The following is a 27,081-nucleotide window of genomic DNA, read 5'->3' on the forward strand; positions in this document are numbered from 1 at the left end:
CCTGCTGTCAAGGATGCTCTCCAGCATGCTACCTTCCAGATTACAGGGCTTCAGTTACAGACTCCCACACTCAGCTTTGTAATCCCCACCCATATTAAATTGGCTCTACATTTTTCTAAAGATAAAATAAATTCATCTGGCCTGTGATTATAAAGTAAAAAAAAAATAAACCTGGGGAAGCTGATGTTCACAGGCCACAAACATAAATAAACGGTACCCCTGAGTGTCACCCTGTGCCAAACGCAGGGCTGACCTCAAGGAATCCCCCTAAAGGCAGCCCAAGGTGGTAAGACAGCCAAAGGGGGGACAGCAAGGAGCACAGGGCTGCGGGGAGCCCCTGCCACTGGGGTGTCGCTGGTGCCTGTGCACATCACCCCACGGCAGACTGACATCAATGCCTTCCTCAGCCCCCAACCAGGAAAAAAGGTTATCATCATGGAAAGCCCTCAAGCCACTTGCTCTGACGTGACACCAGCCTAGCCAGAGGAATCAGGTTGAACCTTCAAGACCCTGAAAGCTCCTGCTGTGCTTGCAGCAGCCAGCTCTTCTGCAGTTCTCCTCCAGGGAACACCTTGCTCTGATTTAAGGGCTTCCGCATGCCCCAAACATCGCCCCACGTTCAAAGTGGTATCAGATGTTATGGCCCTTTTCTACTCAAGTGCTGCCTGGCAGAGCTTGGCAGAACGAAGAACGGCAACCGTCTCTTTTGTGCAAATCTCTCTGCCTTACGGCAGACCACAGCGGCTGGTGCCTCGCAGGAGCCTGGCTGGCTCTACCTCGGAGCAGACCCTGGAGCACCCTCACGCTCCAGCTGTCCCACACCGTGTGGGCATCAACCCTCACCCACCAACAGTACCAACACAGTCGGCTGTTCCCACCAGGTGACCTTTTCTCTGTAAGGTGCTTTCTCTATAATGCAGATACCCTTATTCTCTGTAACAGTGTTTTTAAAAGAACTTTTAAAGTCCTATCACTAGTTTAAATCTAAGGGAACCTGGTTTCACCTCACTTTAAGGCACAACACCCTTGTAGATCAGCTCCCCAAAGACTCCAAACATTATTCTTCTGAAAAACAACAGAAGACTGGCATACTGACAACTAGTATTCCTGTCCTTTTCTCACTGAGCTGCACCAATTTTGATTCTCTGGTCCTACTCCAACCAAAACCCAATTAAAATTCCAGGTGGGAGGCACTTCATGATAACAAACTCATCTACCATCAAGATTTTTTTTTCACCCTTTGTATTTTGTGCTCACAGCTTCAAAAGCACCACGACTTGAGAAGGTGAGAGAGGACACAGGGGCTAGACATGCGTTCAGCATCCAGGTCAGTGCCCTGCTGCTACACGAGCAGCAACTGCAAGGCAAGGCTTATTTTCCACCCTGAACTCAGACCCTTCTAGTTTTGAGAGTTTCTCACTGCTCAGGGATATTAAGCAGCTGCTAATTTTTTCCTTCTCTCTAAACAACCTTCAGAGAGCTCTTGGTCCCACAGTGGATCAGTCTTGTTTTATGTGGGGGGGGGAAGGCTACTCAGCTACTATCAGTCTTGTTTATTATTTCTGCCTCCCCCTCTGCCCCCCCCATGTAATTGAATGGCTACTGTGAGGGCAGTATGAAGAAATCTCTTTCTTCCAATCATGTGCTTATTTAAGAGTAAAATTGATTGCTGTATCCAGTGTAATCAAGCAATTTTGCAATCTTATTGTAAATACCATTTTAGCTACTGCAATAATAGTTTTTTTCTGAGCTGGAGTTTTCTCTTCAGTCAAATCTCAATCCCAGAGATGCATCTAAGGCTAATGAAGATAGGGAAATTATTTAATTTGCTTCCACTTCTGTTTCTGCTTGGCGGTTTCCATCTGAGAGCACAAGCATGGCTACAGGCAAGCCACATGGTGACAGCCGGGCGGGCTGACCCCCTTACACAGCCCCCCATGGCGGGGACCACCCTGCGCCCGGCTCTGTGTGTGCATCGCAGCCACCACATCTGCTCAACCTGGCAGCTCCCTTCACCCCTTTTTATTTCTCATTTCTTCCTCCTATCAACTTTTGCCAGTAGCATATGCAAAAGCAGCTCTTCCTTTACGCCCTCCAGCCCTTTTACTTTTATTTATTATATTTATTTTTCATAGCTGGATTTTTTTTCCAGATACTCCCTAACTGTTGCCTGCAGCAGTGCTTCCCCAGCCTTCCTCCCTTGCTGCCCTTCTGACTTGCCTCGACCTTAACCCTCTTTCTGACCACAAAAGGAAGAGCTGAAGAAGGACCTAAGCACTCCTGAAGTCTCCTCGTCTCTTCTAACAGCACTTCTCACTTTATTAAGCTTGTATTGACAACTCCTCCGGCTAACAGCTATGCCTAGCACTGGTCTGGTACATACCACGCACCTGCTTGGAGGACTAAGTGGGTGTGATAGTTTCTTGAACCCTGGAGCCTCGGCCAAAACCCAGCACAACTGCATGTTTAAACAGAATTTCCAGTATGAATTGTGTGTTAATGCAACGGCAAAATATAAGCAGTACGTGCAAGGAGCAGATGTTTGAATCCAAATATTGCACGTGTATTCCTGTGCGTGTGGGACCTGGCCAGGTCACCCACCGGTGACACAGCCAGGCTCTCGGCTGTGTCGCATGGTGCGAGCCAGGAGACAGCAGTCTCCTTTCAGTGCATTACGACCCTCACCGATTTTTCCACGCTCTGAAAACAAAGCCACCACCAGACCACTTGTCTTGAGAAAGTACACACTCATTTGGGCTGCGAGACAGCCCACGGAAAGCGTGTCCATTCCGGAACTTTCAGAGGGTCACAGCCATGCTGCGGCCTCCAGGCAAACGTGATGGGTACCAAGAGTGAAATAAAGGAAACCACAGGCCAGAGGCGGCGACAGCCTCTGGCGGCAATTCCCAAATCCTGCTATAAACTCACTCCTCCCCCCACCACATCACTGCTGTATCCAGGGTCAGGGACCATCTACCCAGCAGAGCCCCATCCTGCGTGGTGGGATAATGCCATCCCACGGCACAGACAGCAAAGGAATCCCTCGATAAGACAGTTATGTCTCCTATTCAAAAAGTAATTTCAGTTTCGCATGTTGTTAACACACACCAGTCGGAAGGTGAGAAGGTGCTCTCGGCCCCTGTCAAAACTGCTCCAAACCCTCATTATCTTCACTTCCCTCTGGAGAAAACTGCGCTCCTGGCTCTGCTGGAGACGGATCCCCAGGCATCTCTCCTCAGCCCGAATGTGACAGACTCCGCAGGTCTCACACCTTTGAACATTTTCCCCTGACCTCTGAGGGTTGCGGTGACGCACGAGCAGTCACTGCAGAACATGGCACTGGAGAGCTGCTCAGCACCATGCAACGCGCAAAGCGACGAGTAAAACCAATAAAGTTCTGTCCCAGGGGTGTGAGATTAATGATTTGTGCTGCTTTGGCTGAACTAAAAGACTGACAGGAAAATGCACAAGAACCGTAATATATAAGCATAAAAATAGATACGTGTAATTTATTTTTTTAACGTCACTGAGTGCAAAAACAAGGAGAGAACCACTCCAGGTCAAAGGAAATACTCTGTTTGACCTGAAACTATAACTTTATAGTAAGTCTGGTCAAAGCATTAGTTCCAAAATCATCCACGCTTGGGATGTCTGAGCTGATGATTTGATTCTATTTCAAACACAACTTTCAGGCGCTGCAGCAGCCAGACACGAATGCTGGAGGCACCCCATGGAAGACATCGCCTGCTCCTCCACCAAGGAAGGGGGGAGACACACGCAGACAACTTGCATCCTTCGGCAAGCCAACGCCAAGGACAGCTACTCTCCCCTGTACTAAAGATCCTTCCCCTTCCTAGGCATCACATTTTTTAACCTATCCTCCCAACAGAGACTGCTAACAGTCCTTCCTCGGAGCTGGTGGTATACGCCTTGCGAAGAACAGCTCTGTATTCTCTCTCCCTCCCTCCCACCCACCCCCTCCTGCTGCTGCTGACACCTGCAATCTTAGGCTGTGCCTAGGATCTGCCAGCTTTATCTGCTAATTACTGTGTCTTTAGGTTTCCAGCAGCACTGCCACCTCCTGCATGTTTGCTGTTCTTCCAGGTATTACAACTGTAGCTGTTAAACAAAAAGAAGCAGAGAAAAGCCACCTGTATGCCCTCTCACTTATCCCCCTTCTTGTCTCTGCTTTGTGAAGTGCCCCCAGCAGTTTCCTTTGGAACATAAGCTCATCATTAGCAGTTTACCTCATCTCAGGCTGCTCTCATTGGTAAGTCTCGTTAACGGATGTCTCTCAGCTTGGTTCCCTTGTTAGGGCTTTCCAGGGACTTGGATTCTGTTTGCAGTTGTGACCAGCTCAGACAAGTTACGTATTTCCAGAGGTGGCTTTCTTGCAGGTGAGTATCCCAGCTTGCATGCCAGGAGGCGACCACCACTGCTCTTCAGAGATGGGGTTTCAAAGGACTTCTTCCCTTCCCTGCTTGTGAACACCAGAAATGCCACCACATGCTTCAGTCACCTGCACCGCACTACGGCCGGCTGATCCCCTGTCCGTACTGCCTACTGGTGTGCTCAGGGCACCGTCCCCACCACATAGCTGGGGGAACCAACACACAGAGAGCCAGACACACGAAGTTGGGACGAGCTAAAATTGCTATTCTGCCTTCCATGCCCTAAACTAATTCTCTACTTGATCATCTTTCTTTACTGCTTTATATGAGGGCTGGTTTGAAAAATGTCACATGTTTCTTTCCCATCTTTAACCATGATCCCAGTACGATACACTCTGCTAACTCCAGGAGAAGAGGAGAACTAAGGGCATACTGGAGGCATTTGACATCAAAACCAAAATGCTGATCATCTAACACAGGGCAGGTTTTTTTGGTGTGTGGTTTTTTGGTGGTTTTTTTTTTCTTTTTACGTGAACTTTTATACTTTTGAATTCCAGTTTTGGAGTTAAAAAGCCACCTATACCATTTCAAGAGACTCTGTATCACTTCTACTGATGGCCACTCCACTTTTTGAACACAAACCTAATTTGATAGCAATGCTTTGTACAACAAACAAACCCTCCCCGGGAAAACCTGCATGGTTTTTGTCCATGCTCTGGGCAGCGATGCCTTTGTTCCCATCCTGCTGCTGGAGATCAGCCTGTATTCCCCCTGTAAGCTCTACACCTGACTTTGTAGCCCTAAGAAGAAACAGTGGTGACTTTGAAACAAACCTCACATAAGGTACAGCTCCCTCCTGTGCTCTTTGGGTAAAACTTCAATATACTTGCCACACTCAATAGACAGGGATTTTTGGTACTTTTTTTTTTTTTTTTAGAAATGGTCCATTAAATGAACCCTCCAGCAGCAGCCTGCAGCGGTTCTCCATCCCCAAGCCCAACTCCTGCGGCAATCATCATCGTGTGATGCAGGATGGAGCCAACAGCGAGGAACCACACTGCAACACCCCTGGCCAGGGACGCCTGCAATCTTCCCCCCCCATGCTGGGGTAGATCTCTGAAGAAACAAGACCTTTTTATCCATTTACAGCACTTTCAAAACCAGCGAAGCCTGACACTGTTTGAATGAAAACAAAAAAAAAAAAACCAACAAAAAGACAGGCAAAGAAAAACAATAAACCAGAAGAAGACTAAAAGAACAATCCAGTGTATTAAGGTCTGATTGCTAAAGTGTGGCCAATAACTGTCACATTTACATGCTCCGCTCGCTCTGAGCAATCCTGTTTCTTGCTCTGTTTTGCAGCAGCTACGTAATTCATCCTGTTTAGCACTTCTGCATGCTTTGGCAGATAAAATATTGATCAGCCTGCCAAGAAACACAGAGTGCCATTCTGTTTTCATGTCAGAACTCAGTAATGAACTACATTTATCAAGAGCATCCTCTCTGTGAAAGGTCAGTGGTGAATGTGGCTAAATGGTGATGACAGATCATTAATCCAGTTCCCTCAATAATTGCCCTCTTTAAGAATTTTATTCCTGGTTTCTGTGAATTGTAGCAGGTTTTTACAGTGGGATCCCTGAGCAATCTTCAATCCACTTCTGAATCAAAGCAGATAACAGAGAAACAGCAAGTCTGGGGATTAAAGTGTCCTTCAAAGAAACACAGTTAACAAAATAAAAATACAGTGAGGAAATGCAGAGCTTGCTTTGATAGGTAAACCAGCCTCCCTGGAAAACGTTACTGTGCAAGGTGCTTTACAATACAATGATTACTAGAAATGTCAGGACTTCTTTGAAAATCAGAAATGATCTGGTAACACCTACAGAGCACCAATCTCTAAGCCCTTGGTGTACAGCCAACCTGACAGCAGGTGTGAACCTAAACACGTACAGAAGTCTTCAGAGGATTTGAGCCCCACTGGCTACTGAGCTATTTGTCAGCACTACAGGGGCTGCACGAATGGCAGGTGGCACCCACAACTCTTTGCAAAATCCATGACAAAGGCAGCCATTGGCATCAAGGCTAAGTATAGGAGTATGCAGTTATCCACACAAGAAGGTATATACAGGGCGAAACTTCTTGTGACCCTCCAAGAACCCTGGAGGAGGTTCCCCTGGGCAGCACCTCTGGATGCCTGGGCACTGCTACCCACAGCAGCCCATGCGCTCCACGGCTGGGCTCCAGCCCTGCAAAATCTGCAGCCACGCTGCTGACCGCAACAACCCCAACCCAGGATTAGAATCAGCGTGCTATCACTGCAGGTGAGTTAGGACATCACGATGGGGCAACCTCCCCCTGAGCTGCCAGCCCTGTCTGGCTCCCTGTATCCCACACCATCACCTGCCAGAAATCTGCCCGCAACGGCAGGACCACGCTCCTGCTCACCGCCACCACAGAGGAGTATAATCATAACTCAGTACAAATAAATCACCAACAAAGGTGAACTCCAGCGGCACTAATTTTCAAGGCAACCCTTCGCCACCACCAAATGTGGTAATAAAGGGCTGTTTGGAACTGGCTGAAGAGTGTCATTTCTAAGGCAGGAGGCACCGGGGGTGTCATTTTATTTGACAGTTCCTCTTAGACCACGCTGGCTATTTTCAGCTGCTCCTATGGCTCCAGGAAGAAATGCAGTGCTGGAGATAGGAGCGCTAAGCTTTGATTTCTCTTCTGTATCCATGGGGCAAAAAAGATGTGGTTACCAAAAATTAACACTTCTTAACAAAATTAAAGGGATTTGAGAAAGGTTTTGTTTTCAAACAGCCCATCCTTTCATATGCTTTACTCAGGCTTTATCTGGTATTGTTAGGAGCATCAGAAAATGACTAAACTAAAATGTTACGGGATACAAATTTATTTATGAGCGTGGCTCCTTAATTCTTGTGCCGTTTACGGCTAAATTGCCTATCAGCAACAGCTCATTTTCATGCATACAAAATGAAAGTGGTGGCATGCCTAAACTGCAAAAACATGGTCCCAAAATATCAGACTGCTGAATCTGAGCGAGACGATTATGTGAACTCTTTACACCAATAATCCATGGCCTTGTGGCCTGATTGACTTGACAGAACAGGTTTACACAGGGACAGGAAAATTAAAGATGACTTCAGTTCTTTGGGGGTCTCATTGCAAATCCCCATTCCTCCATGCAAATTTTATATCTGTCTCTTTCCATCTATCTTCCTCTTCCTTTAATTGCTCTTTTTTTTTGCACAAGCGCAGAGAGGTGGAATGGACTTTCCTTCTACTTTTCCTGTGTGGTTGAAAAGAAGAAGAAAAAAAATCTGCTTTTCTCAACAAGTTGCATGAACAGACTCCTCTGAGCAAGCGTAGCAGCTCGCTGCAGTAACAGACAGAAGGATATCGACAATGCTTTGTAAAATTCAGATTTCTTGCAATGTAGAGACACCTGCGCATTTCGAACCTTCCCCTGTCCTGATTTTTATAGGCTGTAAGTATTAGAGGTCCGAGCAAACTGATTTAGGATGAAGAAAAATTAACCCAAATCTTACTCTATAAAAAGTCATGATAGCAACCATTTGGCTTGTGATCACTCGGAGGAAGCTGCTGTAGAGTACCAGGCAGAGCTCTGCGGCAATTGCACTGCAGGTAACCTCACTGCCATGTTTCTATAACGTCTAATAAAAACACAAAGAGCATCCTGCTGCCTCTGAACACCACTGAAGTCCACGATCTTCGCCGTCACTGTGCGCTGAGGAAGGCACACATCGCAGGCATGACATTTAGGCAAAGCTGGCTAACCGCATCGTGCTCCCACGGCAGTACCACCTGCCCGCCTACTTCACACATGGCTAAACCCCTTAAAGGCTGAATACCTATTTTATTCCTGATTTGAATTTACAAGTTAAGTGAAACTCTGGTAAAGTTCCCGCTAAGAGGAGCAGATGTTTAACATCATGAAAATTCATGAACATTAGCAATCCTTCAGCTGCTGCTGCTGAAAAAATTCAATTAACAATAAAAGCCCAAACTAACTTGCTTATCTTCGGGATACGTTTCGGTTAATAAGATGTACATTTATCAGATATCCATATATAATTTAGCAGCAACTGGGAGCTCACCAAATATATCATAGAAACGGAATGGAATGGAATATATACTACAAAGTAGATACTATTAAACAATAGACATTTACAACCTGGAAAAGTTAAAACTTGCCTCAGCGTGTATTTATTTCAATATTTCATTTTATTACAACAAAAAGCACCCATCTATTACTCTGTGAGCTTTTAAAATATATTAAAAACTTACAGCATCAGAATATAAATTCTCTGTTCCATAAACAAAACCTCTATCCCTACCTTAAACAATTACCTTCCAAACTGCATAAACCTAAATGAATCACACGCCTTAGCCCCAAATGCACAGGAAAAGAGATGGATGGATTTGCAGTCTTTTTTGGGAAGCCCAAGAATTACAGCTTGGTTTTCCAAGTCAAAAGCAAGTTCTGGATCTGCACGCTTCCCGGGAGGGAGCAGGCAGTGGTACAGGCAGGAGGTGTTGGGCGCAGCCCCAGGGGCAGGAGGCAGGAGGAAGCTTGCAGGTGGGAAAGCACGCGATAAATGTAATTTATCAAGTGCCTATCACCACCCAGGCAGCGTGCCACAGATTTATAGATTTTTAAAGCCAGGAGGGATCATGCGCTCACTCTGACCTCCTCCATTACAGAAGCACCAAATTCAATGAGATTTTCCCTGCAGCAGCTCCATAATTTGTTTGCTCTATAGCATACCTCCTAGGAAGGCTTCCAGCCCTGATTTTAAGCACATAAGAGCAATTTTTCAGACAACTACTTAGTCTCAGTGGGCAAACATATTTTATTTTTAATTTGTTTAGCTTCAATTTCCATCTACTGAATTTTGTTATGCATTTATCTGATACATCAAACTAAGTCTTACAGCCCACATGTAATCTTCCCAGGTTTGCACTGATGTTGGGTTCTGCTCATATCTCATCTGTTCTCTCCGATGAGCTGTGTAAGGCAGCTCACGTTCTAAATGACTGGGTTTTTCTCTTTTCTGGGATTTTTATTACCCCACAGTGGGCAACAAAACAACCATGGCCACATCTGCAAGAACCTTTGGCTTCTAAGTCAGCAGCGGGCAGCTCTACCACAATTCAGTGCCCACCACCTGAGCTGGCTCAGACCCTTCCTGTACTACAAGGTGATGCTCCACTACCCACAGAGCTCCGGCCCACTCCCAAGCCAGAAATTTCTAGAAGATTATGGTGTGGACAACTTCTCTCATCCCACCAGGACACCTCTCCGAAAGATGCACTCAGACAGAATGCCCAAACATTATTTAGCATAAAGAAGATGTAACTAACAGCAATGCCTCGGCTGGGAAAGTTTTCTGTGTGATACCATAAGCAATCAAGGCTTGTCTTACTGTTTTTATTAATTGCTGCCTACTGAGTATTAGCTGATACTTTTGCATTAAAAAATTAAAAATGTTTGCCAAACCAGAGAAAAAAAAACAATGCCGAGAACATCAAAGCAAATGAAGACGGAACACCACATAGTCAAGGCAAACAACTCATAAGCAAACCCTACACTGCTCATCTGAACTATTTGGTGAGCACAAACATAGTAATAGAAATCACGAGTGAATTATGCATGATTCATAAACAAAAAACTGGCTATGTCTAATGATTAATTTATTCAGAACACAGCCCACTGCTATAAATGTGTGACTCCACAAAGAGACATGGTCTTATCACACAGTTCTGTGCCCGTTATGTACTCTCTCCAAATTATATTTTGTCTTCAGATTATATTGTTTCTCTTTGTAAAAATTATTAAGCTAAATTAGTGATGCTGCATCCAAAGTTGCAGATAGGGGGGCAGTGAGCAGGAGAAGAAAATGTACCATATGCAGCTGGTTTTAACGGTGACAACACAACGAGCTTAGGAATGTCTAATTACTTAAGATCCCAACCCAAACCAAATTCACAGCGTAATGAATTGACGCAATTATTGAGAAACACTGTATTGAAATAGCCTGGGAAGACAGTGAGGCTTTTGTAAAGGTTAAGAAAAAGAAAGTAAATCAAGAGAGGTGCCTGGGCAGATGCAAGGTGGGCACTGGGGATGTCACCCCTAGGAGGGACCTTTGTGCACATGGGGAGGGAGCCACAGGCTGGGGCTGGATTTGGCAGGGCAGCGGAGCCAGGAAGGCAGGGGCTGGCATGGATGGGGAGCAGAGCAGCCAGCACTTGGGAGGATAATTAAGCGGGTATGTTGTGCACGGCTTTGAAGAGCATGGACTTAGAGGATCAAATTGTGCGTGGCTGCCAGCTGCCTTGGGGAACGTGAAATGCAGAGAGGCGACAGCAGGACTCAAATACCAAATTCCCCAAGATATGGAGGGTGGATCTGTCAGTGGTACTTCAGAGGGAGCACAGCAAGGTGCTTTGCTCAGCTTGCACAGGTCGAGGTACAGCTGCAGTCCCGGAATGCTCTTTTTGCTGCTCTCCTCCTGCTTGCTTCCCACAAAGGGGCTGGGGAGCAGGCAAACAGCCAAGCAATGTGAAACAAAGCAGCTTAGCAAACGTGCCATGGGATACTGAGGTAGCTGTTTGCTTCCTGAACTAAGTGATTTCTTGGAGAGGCACCATCATCTAGACCATGTCCTCGGGAAAGACAGCACTGCTTTTCCTCCCACGGGAGCCTGGCTTTGCTGCGCTCAGTCTCTCCCACAAGGGATATTTCATATTATTACACTTTGCAATATGAAAAACAAAACAAAAACAAACAAACAAAAAAAAGGTAAAAATGCCTATCTGTGAAAAGCCATGCTCCTGGACAGTAAAGGCTGAGCAGAGCTCCTGAAAACAGGGTTGTTCTGCATAAATCCAGACTTTGATTTCCATTTCATTGCTTCAACAAATCAAAGGTAATAAAAGACAATCCTGCTGCGGGCTGGCGTCGGTTCGTGTGATCTGTGCTGACGCACCCATGCGCTGTTCCTTCCCGAGCTGCACACGGCAGCGTGACACGGCACTTCAGGAACCTCTATTCAGCGTACAGAGCGGTATGAATAACCCCCCCCCGCTTTTAGAATGAATTAATCAGATTGTATTTACTCTACAGACTTCCCCGTGCTTTTGCTGCAAGGATAGCTGGGTGAGAGAGGTTTCTTTCCATGAGGTGAATCCTTTGGACCACCAGTGATGGCATGAAGGCTCTGATCAGCGTGGCTTTGCTTGTGATGGACAAAAGGAGTATCTGGGAGGCAGCTGCAGGATTGTGGGGGGATTTTAGTGGGACTGAGGAACAATCTGCATTAATCTGGACTTCTCCCTGTCCTATGTATATCCACTCCATTTAGAGGCTCTGGCTGTGCATTCAGAGAGCTCCTGGCACGGCACTAGAGCACTGCCAAAACAGAAACAAGAATAAACACAGCTCAACAGATCTGCTGGGACTCTTCTATCTACAAGCACAGCAGCATCAGATGTGGTTGTCAGCAAAAGATTACAAAAAGCACAGAAGCAGCAAAAGCAGGAGATGGACAAGAAGTTAAGAGCTATCATCTTTGGTTTGATGCACATGGTTTGGAGACCAGAGACAAGGGAAAAACCAAAACAAACACACCAACAGGTAAAGAAGAGGAAGACTGTTTTAAAGCCAGTATCATCTTTTGCAATGCATCTGCTGTAAACAATGGTTTACACCTAGTGCTGTGCTTTAGTTTTAATTTTTGCACCAGAGATTGCTATTTTAAAACGAAGGGAATAGCCCTGGCAGACTATTAACGTTTGGGGAGTGCTAGTTTATTAATGTTGAAGCCAAATCTTCATTAGCAACTGCAGGACAGGAAAAAAAAAAATAATATCATTCTGGCCACTTGAAGCACCTGAAGACATCTATGACACATCCACTTGTCATCATGAACCTGAAAATTTAATTTTCCTACAGTGATGATTAGCTTAGCTTACTTTTCACTTTAATAGTGACATGAGGAAAAGACTTGGTCCATCAGTCTGAGCGACCAGAAAGCCTTGACTACCTTTTCACTATAGCCAACTTGCAGTCCTCATTTCTATACAGAAAATCTCATCACAACTTTAACCCAGACATCCTGTAACTTAAATTAATGAAACCAAACAGGCTTTTGTTAGATAAATGGTACATTTGCTCCTTATGCCTGCTTCAGTTGATGATGCTACACAATCTGCTGTTTGACATTTTACAATACTCTACCTCATTCCTATTAGAGAAAGCAAAATTGTCTAGATTCCTCTGGGAAGTAACCAACGCTCACTTTTTTTATGGCTGACTGGCACATTTATCAAATGCTTCTAGATAGCAAATGTATTATTTGGAAGCTTTAATAAACGTTAAAGCCCTCTGGCACTAATGTAAATTTTACTGATCCTGCTGTGCTCTGAAACACTTACCTTTCCAAACAATACACTGGCTTCTACTGTCAGAAGGAACACTTCACCATCACTCCGTACTAGAAAGCCCATGAATCCCGGTCCCTGGTAAAGGTACTTTGCTTCCTTACTGCCTGGGTTATCTGCATCATAAAGTACACGTCTGAAAGTGGCCAGCAATGTGTACAATAAAGGCTACTGCATGCCATCCTTAGTGATGGATGGAGTCAAGAATGTTAAATTTTATTCTTGGGTATTTGCATATACAGGTTTTCCCCGTCTCCTTGTTGAAGACAGCTCTTGCCTCCATCACAAGACCGCAGGATCTGCCCTGGCACGGCTGCATCTCCTATTACAGCAACTTTTTAAGCAATTCTGAGCCAACCATTGCCTACAGTTACCCTGTTTCTCTCAGTAACATCCCTTCTCAGAAGCTGTGTGATGTTTACCACTCTCCCTGCAGACAGGGAGAGCAGAGGGTACGTGCACATGCTGGCAAATAGTTCTTGTGACATTTTCAATCCAAATGCAATAGGAAAATAGGATAATTCTCCCAGACGGTGTGTCCTTCCACATCTCCATAATCAAAAGCATTCAGAGAAACCTGCCACAAAACAGCTGCTGATTTTAGGCACTTCCCCGCCTTGCACTTGAACTGTGATGTCTCCCAGCTCCTCCTGCTAAGCAGTAAAGGACAATACAATTACAGTAACCAGGAGTATTTATTATTGTTAAGGATGTGTGTAATGGTCTGATAACGATGTGCTGTGACTGTTGTTCAGATGTCATTAGGAGACTTCTCAGGAATCCCATTAGTAGATCTAACGTATGCCCTAAAGGGCATTACTGCAATTATAAAATGTTAACTTCTAAAGAGGAAAACATGAACAAGGAGGAAGAAAGTACTTCTATGTTAAAAAAAAAAGAAAAAAAAAAAAAAAAAAGGAATTAAGAAACTTCACACAGAAAACTCTTAAATTGCTCCAGCAACAACAGATTAAAGGGAAACATATACAATATGCACATGTATGTGTGAGAATGCACTCACTCATCCAGAATTAAGCGAAGTTAAAACTTCACTGTAGTAGTTATAAAGGTTTGCAAAAAATAGTTTAATTTTTGTTATTATAATCATCCTGCACAATATATGCCACCCCAGAAATCAAGAGCCACCCATGACGGACAGTCAGAATTCACCACCTAACAACAGAATGTCCTGACAGTGTAAAGTTTAAAGCCGACCCTTTCTGTGTGACAAACAGTGGGGACGAGGACTCAGATTCCATCTGCACTAACTCAGCCAATGGATCACAACATTCAGCCCAGCTACACCTTCAAATACACCCTGACCTGCCTGTACAGAGGCAGCTGCAGCATTACAGCTCTCAGGGCTCCAACACAAAGAAAACTACAAATACATCTACTCTAACTTCCCATTTAAAACACAGATCCACGCCTCTCCTCCCGCCCTCTCCCACTGATGCCCGGACAACGGAAACAATTATATTTGTATTTCTACCCTAAATCCACGTTACGAAGAGCAAATGCAGCAGATCAAGAAAGAGAATGAGTCAATAAAAGTTCACCAATGCAACAGGCTGAATTTTGGGGATGACTTCCTATTTCTTCATGGGATATTGGTTTTTCCCCCCCTTTTCTCTTAAGCACTATAATGATAGATGATGAATGGGACAGTCATCTAAGCACTGGAAGTGCTTTGCTGCTGACAACGCAAATAACCTTTCTGCAGTTCAGGGTACCACTTCTGGAGTAGATCTGCTGGAGGCCTGTCAAGATAACAATATCCCCACACTGAACCATCGGCAGCGGGATTTTTCATTATATATGTCACTAAAGTACAGAGGAAAGATTCTTACTGCAGAAATAAGGGGATGAAAACATGTTTTTCCTGAAGATTTTCAGCACAGAGTGACATATACCAGGGTAAAGCACAAATGACAAATCACTATGTTTTGATCTGCGAGAGCACTACACTGAGCCTCTGTCGAGGGGGAATTAGCACAATTTAAAAGCTAGAACAGCAGCAGCGATGGCCCCAAAGGAGCTGCCCACCCAGGCACAGCATGGTTGGTGCCAGCACTTCTGTCCCCATCCTGTAAAGCTTCAGCTTGCTCTGCCTGAGCAGGCTCCCTGTAGACCCCCCTAATGAAAGGAACTCCCCAAATTTCCATCTCTCATTTGGATGAGGATTGCCTCTCCCATGGCAAACCCACACACTACCCGTTTCTGCCTTGGCTGCAGCTGAAACCCCCGAATTACAGCCATGCTGAAGAGGATGGAGGCAGCACAGGGCATCGCCCTCAGCACCCTGCTGCACCAACAGCCAGCTCCAGCATGGGAGAGTGTTTTGGGGTTAGAAAGGGAAGAGGGAATTAAAAGAAAAAAACATCGCTAGACTCTTCCAAAACAAAAAGTTCAAGCCATTTACAGGACAGGCTTCAAAACATAGCTACCATCTCAACACCTCCTGCCCAAATGACACTAAACAGAGAGCCCCAGCTACGGCAGTGAATTGGTTTCATATACAAGGAAATCTTTTAATTTCATTCTCTGCTCCATATTCATAACACTTGGCATTTCTTTCAAGTGTATTAAATATAATACAAGTGACAGATACAAGTGATTTATCCCTTGGCTCCCAGGGCTCTGCCGCCTGATGAACTGACACGACTCCACGCCCTTATGCTCACAGTAACTATAAAGTGTCACAAGGGCTTGGGCTTATTCACAATTTACAGCCAGCCCTTCATCCCCACAGAGATCACTGAAATCCCACCTAGCTGTGTCCAAACAGCACAGGGCACAAATGAAACTCAAAGCACTGAAGAGGATAAAACTCTGAGGTTTATTACAGCTGGAGATTAAAATTCAATATTGCAGCAGAGAAGGATGTTAAAATGCTGCACAGATTTAGCTCCTCTTCGCTCAGAGAGGCAGTTTGATAATGGTAGGTCTGGTTTAACATAGCTATATTGACATAAATTCTATTTGTTGAGGGCTCTGAAAGAAGCAGCAATGCTCGTGCCTTGCACTCCTAGCCGCTGGATACCCAAAGTGATTTTCTTTCTTTGTCAGGGAACGGATGCGGCTCACCCGGCAGCGTAAGGCACGAGTAACGCACTGTGCTGCACCACAGCGGTGAGAGGAAAGGTCTGGATACTAAGCGCTCTGAAAAAGTGATGTAATTGAGTTTTACGTAAGGGGGTCCTTCCAACGCGGCAGGTTCTGTAAGATAATAAGACTTGCAGATAACATGTCCGTTTCCCCAGTGAAAACCTTTTCTAATCATCTCAGTATCTTGCTAAAGCCCAGTGCAAGCGTACAAGGACTACATTAATGAGACAGTCAAATCAGTTTATACATGGTCTTGCACAAATGCTTTCCTCCTTGTCTTTAGCACCATGTAAAATACGACAGTTACAGAAAACGAGTGAAAGTTCCTGCTCTGGAAGGTAAGCGAAGGAGCTTAATGCCGTTTATTAGAAGCAGGGTCAGGCCCTTAGTCATGTCATGTGGTTTTGTGATGTACAAACTAAGATGTATCACTCTAGGTTTCCGTTAAACCATACGAAATGTGACAAAAAGCAAAACTGGGATTCAGTGTTTAAGTTTTAATTAAAAATTTAGTCAAACCACGTGGCAGGCAATGAAAACAACTCGTGCATCACAGCCTCCCGTCATCCTCCTACAGCCTCTGCCAATCTTCTACAAACCTCAAAACCACAGCCAGGCACATCAAAACAGCACTAAAAGACTGCCATATCTTTATCACTTTGCTTTTAAAGCTAATTAAGGATAACATATTAACGCTGCAATGACTGATTGCATTTTTCTCCCACGGACTGCCCTTTTCACAGATGACTGCTCCCACTCTGCTCACCCCAGCTTTACATTGGTGGAGTATGAGCAAGTTTGCAGGACTCAGCCTTCATTTGCAACTCAGAAAAGACGACTGGAATCAAGATCTGTGCTTATTTATTTCAGTATCTTTTCCCTGCAGTCAATAAATAAATAAATAAAATATATTTTCTGTGTTTAATTACCCAGTCGTGTCAGATGCGAGTTTGGTCATTTCTTCTGCCTAGGCTGGAATGACCTCTCTAATAAAAATAGCAGAAGATTCAGACCATCATTTGACAGCTTTGTCTGCATCCACATCAACAGAATAAAAATAAATTAACCATTCCTTCTGTTGGCTCATGCACTCTTGATAAGCAGTGGCCACTCACATTAATGGGACTAAGCTCCCAGCTCAAGCTTATGCAAGCAAGTAAACTCTTGAGTTTTGTTCTTTTTTTTTTTTTAATATAATAGCAGTCAAACATCTGAAAACTTCTAAAACTAATATTCTAAAAATTTATGCTTCACATGCTAGGATTTGTAATATCATAAAATGTTTTGAGTTGCAGTCAGTCAAGCAGAAAATATATCTATGGCTGTCACATAAATTTATTTTGAGCTGTGAAAAAATTGTATTGCTATCTAACATAAGGTAGCATCCTGTCATCCCAAAGACACCAGCCAACAGCCCGTTGGCCTAACTCATATTTCAGGGACATTGCAAGTGACCCATACACAAAATGTGATGGTGGTATTCATGAGTAAATTTGTAGCAACAATGTAAAGCTGTTGCACTTTTTTTTTTTTTAAAAAAAAAGAAATCTAGAAAGATTGCATATCTGGATCTCTGTTAAAGGGTGCAGAAGGTCAGCAGCAATTCCACCTATGCAGTCTGAGATGCCTGTATTACAGAGACATATAGAGAAACTATGGAAGTGCATTGCCACACAGTTGTTTCTTTGCAAGTCATGTGCCCACCACCTCCTACATCTGCATGAAAAATACAGCAAATGCCAAGGCCCTGAGCAAACCAGCACACGTCAGCAGAGCAACATTTTTTATGATGCTCGTTAAATTTTGATCATCATTTCCTACGCCACACTAAGAACCGAGACTGTTCCCTGGCTGACTGTGCCACTCCCTAGGTCACCTTTTTTCCATGTTTTTTAAAATCTCATTTAAAGCCTTGGTCTTCCAGTTCATTTATTCCTTTCCGACAGACTCTTTTGCTGTTCCCCCCATACATTCAGGCTGGAAGAAGCCATTACAAGAAACCTTGAGCTTTCAGAGCGCCCCAAGAAGCCAGCCCAGGGGTTTACAAGCCCCACACGGACCCAGGAAAGCCCTGCACAGCCTCACCTGCAAACAGACAGCCTTTCTCTGTGACGCCTTATCAGGATCTTTGTCTTGAGAGCTTTCTGGCATATTATGTCATAGCTGCTTTCTTAGAGATATTCAAATGTCAAAAAAGCAAAAGTTCCTTTGCTTCTATTCATTAAGTCTTACAAAATAATTTAAATTTTCATGCCAGGTAGCTCTCTATGGTCTTTCATGTTAAAAGACGTTTTAAGACAGCTAAGCCTGAACTTAAAAAACCCCAAACAAACAAAACCCACCAATACATTATTAGAAGCCAGAGAGACACTGAAATAAATATTTTTCCCCAGTTTTAATTTATTAACTCCTCAAAAGACATTTAGAAAAGCTTTATCTGAGAAAGGGGCGTGCTCCAAGAGCACACTTTTTCCATGGGTACACATTTGCGAAGTCAGGGAGGTGAAGAAAGAGAAATGTTAATACACATTTGGCTAATGCCATACTCCCTGGTGCTTCACTTCCCACATGCTCACTTAGCTGTTAGCTGTGAGGGAGGGATGCAATGAAGACCAGGGAAGAACCTGAGATAAAACACAAATAGCACAGTTTAAGACTGCCATAATGGCACATTTAAAACAACACCTGGCAGAATTATCTGCAGATGGGACTCCTTCAAGTCGTAAAAGGGAAGACTTGAGCTACAGTATTTCCTTTGAGGAGTGAAAAGCTGAAAAACTACAATTGCAGAAGCCTTGGAGATAAGAAGGTTGACAGATTACAACCATTTCTAAGGAAGGATGCCACCAGCAACACCCTCCATCATTCCACCAGGATGGCACTGCTGTAAGACAGTGTCAAACCTCCTACAGATTGCACTAGTAAATAAAAAATGGGAGAGTCCACAACATCAAGGCAAACTTCCTAACACTATGATCCTCTTCATGTTTTTGTTAACAATATCAGCAGATGTTATTAATAAAACTAATCTCTCAGCTCCAAAGTCAACAGCTATTGCTTATCAGCACCTCAGCTTTTCTAATACACTATCTATAAGCTAAAAAATATCTCAAATTCATATCAAGGGCTTTTGGGAGGGAAGAAGGGAGGAGGAGTTGAGGCCACCTTTTAGTAGTACTATTCACAAGCTGCTGCTAAAAAATTTCCTAATTTCACGATCACAGCTGTTAATATCACTGCTCAAAGCCTCACTGCCTGTCTGTAGGAAAGGAAAGCCACTCACCCCTGGGGAGCAGACACACCAGTGCATCCTCCTCTGCATGCACAGTCCTCCCAGCTCGCCTCAGATTACGGGGAGTGGAAAACACCATGAGAGGGGCCTTTACCAGACTGCAGCTGAATGTTCTGATGACTACTGAACTTAGGAAAACGAAATAATCAGCTGCATCTCTTGGACGGAACCTGGAAAATACACTGATCCCTATGGGTAGGATTATTTTAATCCTTACAAGTTTAAATATGGAGCTCAATTAAAGACACTCAAACACATACTGCGATTCAGACTATGAAGACATTAAATTACATAATTTCTCCCATCTGCTAAGGCCAGAAGTGGGTTTGGGGAGCATCATGACCTACAAACTCAGGAATTCTTTAATTGAAACTTTTCTTAACTTGGTGGCAGCACATTGTCCAAAAATCCAGCCAGCTCAGCAGGCATGCATATCACGTCAATACCTTTACATACATTTATGCACAAGATGGCACACAGAAGGACACGGCGCAGCAATAGTATGGGCCAGACTCTCAGTATTCTGAGATAGGAGGACACATGTTTGCAGGTTAATTCAGTGCTGGTGTCCTTATCACCATAAATTGTGCCCTGAACCATATTAGCTGGCTGCTCCATCCAAATAGATGTGAAGCTTTGGACATACATCTGCTTTTGCAGCGAACATCCCCTGCACATGAAAGTTTAATCTCTCAGAAAAAACACATTCTAAATTAAAAAAAATAGAAATGCTAGGAATGGAACTGCATCGTGAGTTAATGAATTTCTCTTCCCTTAATGCTTTATGTCAGGCTGCAAAGGAAATATTAGTATTTTCTACAGAAAAAAAGGGCATCTAAGGAGTCAAAGCCAACAGCTTTTAAAACATCACCGGCACTTGTTTTGGACTTGCTTGCTTAATTATTTTCTTTTCCTTTGCAATCTATACACAGTGTACTCCAGCAGGGATCTATTTTTTTTTCCAGCTCATCTGAGCACACAGCTGTATCCACGCCACGGAGAGCCTGTGACACCATCACTCCTCCAGTCTTAAGCCCCCACAGCCCGAGTGCTCGCCATACCTGGCAATGAATGTATCTTGGCAGAAGAACTGTTTACGTTTGACACTCATTATTTTAATGCGTATCCAAAAGAAGCTTCCTTTCAATAAAATATGGAATTAGAGAGTTCTTTTTAAATGTTGGGGAAAACGCCTATCTTGTTTTGGATGAAGAGTTTTTCCTTTTTTGAATTGAATCAAAAGCCTCTCTTTTGGCAATCTCCCACCACACTCATATATCAGCTGTTAAAAACATCTTGAAAGTCACAAAATGAAATGAATCACATCTGGAGGCAATTTGGACATGTATTTGTTTTCTAAACAGTATTAAATTCAAATCAGTATTTTGGAATTATAATATAAGCTCATTAAATCAGATAGAAATAATCAGAAATGGCCTTATTCATACTGTGCTTACTGTCTACATATTCTTACCAAAATAACTGTGATCATAACTCCTAAATAACTTAATGGAGACAACAGATCACAAAATCAGACCCAAATTAAAGCTATATATTAAGGCAAGTACTTCAGTGACTAGCTACCCAGCCTGCCAGACAGCAATGCCTGTAAGAAGTACAATATTTAAATGTCCACCCAAGTCATGGCTACTTGGACCAGGCAGGAAGCATACTGTATTTCTGTGAAATCTATAGGTTATTGATTCCTTTTTAGTGCAATTATTCAGACACAGCAAACATGCTACTCTGTGAAATCTACCCAATGCACGTGGTTTGTAGAGCTGTGCTTGTTATCGCAGGCTCTGCTCTATTTGCACAGTCCTCAAGCTTCCCATGTAAAATAGTTGTTTACTTGCTACCGAGGGCAGCACAAAGGCAATGGCTCAGCGGTCGATGCCTGTCAGTGTTACCATTCCCATCTCTGACGCTCAAGTAAGCAGGGATGTACACCGCTCCACAACAACTCAACTCTCCCCCACCACCCTCCCCAACACCGTGCAGCAGGCTCGTGTGCTGAGGAGGAGGAGGATGTGCTCGGTGCCGTGGCACGGCACTGGGACCCACCACCACATTCGCGCCCATGTACAGAGCCACTGCTTCCCGCAGCTTCAGCCTCAGGATTCAAATCATCAGGATCTGCTCAGAGAGCTGCCTTTGGTTTGAGGTGATCTAAACGTGATTTTTTGGGGTGGCAAATGGACCACTCATTGGTTGAGCCAGTCCTAGTGATTCAAGAGAAAGGCGTGATGCTGTCAAATGCCTTTTCAAGGTGCTGGAGATGTGGAAAGCACAAAACTAGTGAAAGCACCCCCCAGTAAAAAACCCTTTCTGTGGTGATGGCTCCTGATGAGCTTTAGAGCCAACCTGGATGCCAACCACCTTAGAGTCAAAGCTTCTCTCTCACAATTAGGAGACCACACCGGGCTGAATGAGAGTAAATGGAAAAGACTCAAATTCGTAATTCTGTCTGCAGAAAACAGGGTAGATAAACCAACAGTACACTCAAGAAGGGTAAAATTGCAGGTAAAATAACAAGATTTTGGAAAAGATGGCTGAGACTATAGGAAGAAATATGACAGAAGTAACTAATATTGACAGCAGCACTCTCTGAGTTGGCTGGACACCTCCCTGAGTTCTTTTCCCTATTGGTCTCAAATAAAACATTAAATTAACAAGACACAGTTCAATTAGATGTCTGTCCAGATAAGACTCATATGGATTCAGACGATCTGTGTGGACCAAGACAGACATTTCCCAGCACAGTAGCTGGCATGAAATTTATAAATAAAATACTTCTGTCTTTCAGAATGACAAACTTCCAGCAGTCTGCCCCTGCAGATCTTTTCCTCCCAATCATCCCAGGGGCATTAGGCTTTTCCTGGTGCAACCAGCCACAACCAAAAGCTTGAGCATCTCCCTGACCTGGCCCCACATCTGCCCATCTCCATCACCGGCAGAGTCCCCCACTAGAGGAGACTGTTTTACAGATGCCAGAAATGGCAGAAAGGTTTTACTGAAACAAGGCAAGATCGTGAGGATCTAGTCCACATACAAAAAAAACCCACAAAACCAACTCCCCTCCCAAAAAAAACCAAAACCCAACACCCAAAAAACCTCTTTAGGAAACTCTGCTGTTCTTCCACTATTATTTCAAAATCAAGAATATCCCTTTATCAGGACAATGACTAAGGAGCAATATAGTAATTTACAGCTGCTCCTCCTGACCTCTGAAACAAATGAAGTCATTAGAGGAAATCAGATGCTGTCTCCCAAGGCGCTCACTGCCAGGTGGAGAACAGAAAGCAAGACCCTGTTAGAGGGTAAGTACAAAGGACCCAGAACCTGACAAGCTTTGAAATGATCCTGTCTCACGGCGAGGAGGCTGCTGGCACAGACGCATGCAGCGAACACTGCAGGAGGAGGAGTGCAAGGAGGAACAAACACAGATAACATCGCATACATCTCTTTCCAGTACCGCCACGGCAGCCTCGGAGGAACACACTCCAGGCAGTCACAGTTCTCTGAGGACTTGGCATCTTTCTTTCCTGGCTAGAAAAAATGTTAGAAATATGTAGCCTAAAAATAGGGGAGGTTTCCTATTTCCATTTTCTAAATAAACAACTAAAATGTGATAAAGAGAACGTTTCTCTGGGGCTCACACTTTTAAAAGACGAATCACACCGATACCTCCCTTACAGGCAGAAGATCTCATCAAAAGAACCAAAAATGGTATCTTCATTTTCAGAGAAGATGGAGCAACATCCTCAATGTCATGAAAAACCAGGAATTAAACTCTGGATAACCGAGGTACTCCGAGCACTGGGTTGAAGGGAAGGAAATACTTGCTATTTCTAATCCCTGCTCATTCTACAGAGTAACTTAAAAATACACACGCTTTCACCCCTTTCTCCCTCAGTGTTTTGGGAGCAGTCTCTTCACGCCCTGGTTCTTGCTCCTGTTGTCCCACGATCTCAAGGGTGTTGGTAGCATCAGGAATCTCATGAGGGCAGTTTTTCAAAATCCAGCCTGGTTGCTGGTGAGCACTGCAAGAAAATGGCCAAGTTCCCCAGCCCTGCAGAAATAACCGGGGCACCTACAGCCGGGGAACAGACCCATCTCCGGGACTCAGAGAAGGTCTTTGTCTCCTGGCAGTGCTTGCTGTGATAGGTTAATAAATGCTGATAAACATAACCCACTAAAAAAAATAGCAAAAGAATGAAATGACCGGGGAAATTACGTAGCTAGAAGAGAGGACATATGCAATTACTGATATTAGTAACTACTGACAATCCTTCCCAGGGCATTTCAGCAGTGAAACTAAGTTCCCCATGCTTCAGAAACAGCCACAAACTCTTCTTTCAGCAACATAATTACTTGGAGAATTAATAATGCTATCAAACCATTAAAGTCACAGGTTTGCCTTCCCGTTTGAAAATAATGACTCGTTCAAGCATCACAACATGTATTCCTGGGGTGACGGGAGGTGAGGTTGGCACCACATCAGCACTACGTGGCTGAGCAGCCCCCCTGCTACCTACAGTATTATATGTACAAACATGGAAGCACATTCAACATATAGCTGGATAACACAGTAGGAGAGAAAAAACACGCATAAAGTGAAGTCAAACACAGCTTTCCATTTGACTTCAGACTGCAAGAACATCACAGCTTTTCCACAGCCTTCCCTGAATGTCCCCTGTTGCCTGAAGGTCCCACCTGAGCCAAGAGCTTTGCCTCCGCAGCTCTTGGAGATGTGCCCTTGCTGCAGGCTGACAAAGATCTGTGCTCCTGGTGAGGACTGAGGTCTTAAAAAAATTACATAGCAGCTAGACAAAAGAAGGTGCTAAAATGTGCAATAAAACGCAGAAAGGAAACCTGAAAGACGTTCTCTAAAATCTTAATTAATAGGAAAATCTTTAGGACTGAGAGACACCATAAATCCAAGTTGTATGGATCTCTGATTAAGGTTTGCCACATCGTATCCTGTGGAAGAATGGAAATGATTATAGTCTCCAAATACACTCAGAAGACAGTTACATGGTTTTGCTTTCAAAGGCAAAGCAGAAAATAATTCAATTTAACAATAAAATGGGAGGTGGGGACCCACGCTGGGGGTGCCACAGGGGACGGAGGTGCCTGGCTCGGGCACTCATCTCAAAGAAGAGCGAGAAGGAAACATCCGTATTTCCTCAGCTATTGCTGCTCACATGCCAAATCCCCCGTGCAAGGTGTGCCCATCAGATCCAGCCTAAAATTATACAGAGCTGAGAGGGAATAAGCAGCAAAACAGCCCTAGGTCAGGAGCAGCAGGGCCTGGACTTGGCCTCCATCCATCCTTCAAACTTCCCCTGCCGCAACCATCCATCACTCCTTGCTGTCTGCAGGGCTGGAAAACCAAACCGAACCCAGCCAAGCAGCTGTGCTGCAGCAGCTACAGCAGGAGCTGGATCTGGGGACAGCACGTCCCAAATGCTGTCCTTCCCTGGGGACCCTGAAGCAAAGCAGAACCCCTCCGCCCCTCTCCTTCCAAGCCTTGGCACCAAAGTGGAGTGGCTCCTCTTGTGTAACTGCGCAGACAAGAAGTTGCTCCCAGAGCCCTGGGACTTCCTCAGCTAATGTCAAAGTTTTTTCACACATAACGGCTCCCTCTTGTGTTAATTCTCCAGAGTCCCTCACCAAGGCTGGCTTCAGCCTTCGCTTCCCGTGGACAACCACAAAAGGTTCCCAAATTTCATGAAACCTGTGGTCTGGGTCTCTGCACCTCTGCTGTCCAATTTGGTTGAAATTAACCAGCAAGTTCAAGACACGTCAGAAAGAACAGGGAACTAGCAGAGAGCACACTACATCAGCACCCAGTTATCGCAAACCAGCTTTAAACGGTCCGCAATATTAGGAAGACATTGAGGACTACCCTCTGTCTGGCCATTGAGAAACTCCACTCCAAGGTCACACCACTCTGTGTCCCACCTAAGTGCACAAGCAGAGCAGGAGTTACAAAGGGACCATTGCTTCCAAGTTTTGCTTGTGCTGGTATCTCCCCTGGTGAACCTGTGAGATGAAAATCCCACGACAATATGCCTACTGGTTTCCATACCAGTATGCACATTACCCTGTGTCTGCAAGGAGCCAGCTACTGCTTTGTTTTTCACTTAATCCAAAGATATCATCAATAGCTTCATCTATTTGTGGCACCACAAAACAAGGGAGGGTCGGCCAGGGCTGACACCAATCCTCTTCTATCGATTATCTATTCATAGGATTTGAAGGAGAAAGTTAAAGGAACGGAAAAGAAAAAGCACTTCTCCGGTTTTGATTAGAAAGATGCTATTATCAACATGGCCACAAAATCAAATAGCAAGAGCAGACCTTACTTGATCAAAGAAATAAAAGCAATGCTACCATGGCCATTAATTTTGTTTCAGATCTCACTTAATTCACAAGAGCCCATCGTTTCTCCAGGGTTTTACAAAGGCAGCCTTCAGGCTCGTGCAATTCAGATAATCTGGAGAGATCTTTCTTAAAAATAAATCCAACCAAAGTAAAAGCAGCCGCTGGTTGACACCACACAAAGCACCTGAAAAGCTGCCATCTCCCCCACACCAGAAACACTCCGCAGGCGAAGTTCATGACATTGCAAGCGGAGCTGAATTAAAACTGTTTCCTGAAAGATGCATCATATGCCTCTATTTTTACCCAACTTTAGCACTCGCATTCAATGAAGCGCCCGAATCTCTTCGATAAAACCAGCTCTCCGCAAAATGGGTGGTATTTACTTAAGAGGTATCTTCCCCTTTTCTGAATGCTGATTTTTGTTTGCTTGACAATGTAAGACAGCTCAAAGGCAAAGAACAGCTAGAGACAAGGAGTCATTGAGACTACACTCTGAATTTTCAATGAAGTATTTTAATTAGCCCACAGACAGTAATTATCTTAGAAGTTGTGGGTTTTTTTTAAATAAAATGTTAGCTTTTTATGAACAAGGTTACTATTTAAAAGTATCAGACTTCTGACATACAAATGAATTTCACTGAATAAAAACATGTCCAAATTTACAGAATTGTAGTCAAATTTTCAAGCTATCACAAAACATTTTACAAGATCAAAGTAACTTCAAGTGCTCTAAAATGAAAACCCTTTTGCAACTTTACTTTGTTTTGCAAACAAAGGTAACATACTGAAACCATCTCTATTCACACTATCAGTAAAACCAGGTAAAGTTCTACAATCAAGACAACTATTTTTCCTTCTTCTTAACAGAATTAAAAACCACCCTGGGGTACCTTACTGTTCAGATTCACAGAAAAAAAACCACAGCAATCCAACCTTCCCTATATTAAAAAGTACTAAACAAAAGGTATTAACAGTTTGGATGTTGATAAAAAAACCCAAACCCTCAGAGACAAATGACGCAGACCATCCTGCTTCTAAAAGGCCATATACCTGCTGCCAGCGTGCTTGTACATGCTATAGGTGGCTCCAGTGCCAGCTGGGAAGACCAGCCCTACGTGTATACACAGAGCCAGCAGGTAAAACACCTCCCTGCCTCATAAATTCATAATCAATATACTGCAGCACTCCAAGCCAGCTTTCCGATTCTTTCACTTTTGGGTTATTATACATCAAAGACAAATGAAAACAGCCTGCATGCACTGCCCACAAATATAAATGCATTTAACTTTAGACGTAGCCAGTATTGATCCTGTGAACAACTCCCCCTCTGACATTAACGGGAGCTCTGTGTGCCCATCTCGCAGGGACCAGAGCGTCGCCGCTGCCCTTTCAATTTGGACGGGCTTTTAT

General features: G+C 44.1%; 1 protein-coding gene across 3 annotated transcripts in view; it reads right to left on the reverse strand.

Moving 5' to 3' along the window:
* FSTL4 (follistatin like 4) overlaps positions 1-27,081 on the reverse strand; it is a 236,718-nt gene that overhangs the window by 110,394 nt on the left and 99,243 nt on the right. The window lies entirely within an intron of this gene.

Source organism: Falco naumanni, chromosome 8, assembly GCF_017639655.2.
Source record: "Falco naumanni isolate bFalNau1 chromosome 8, bFalNau1.pat, whole genome shotgun sequence".
NCBI lineage: Eukaryota > Metazoa > Chordata > Aves > Falconiformes > Falconidae > Falco > Falco naumanni.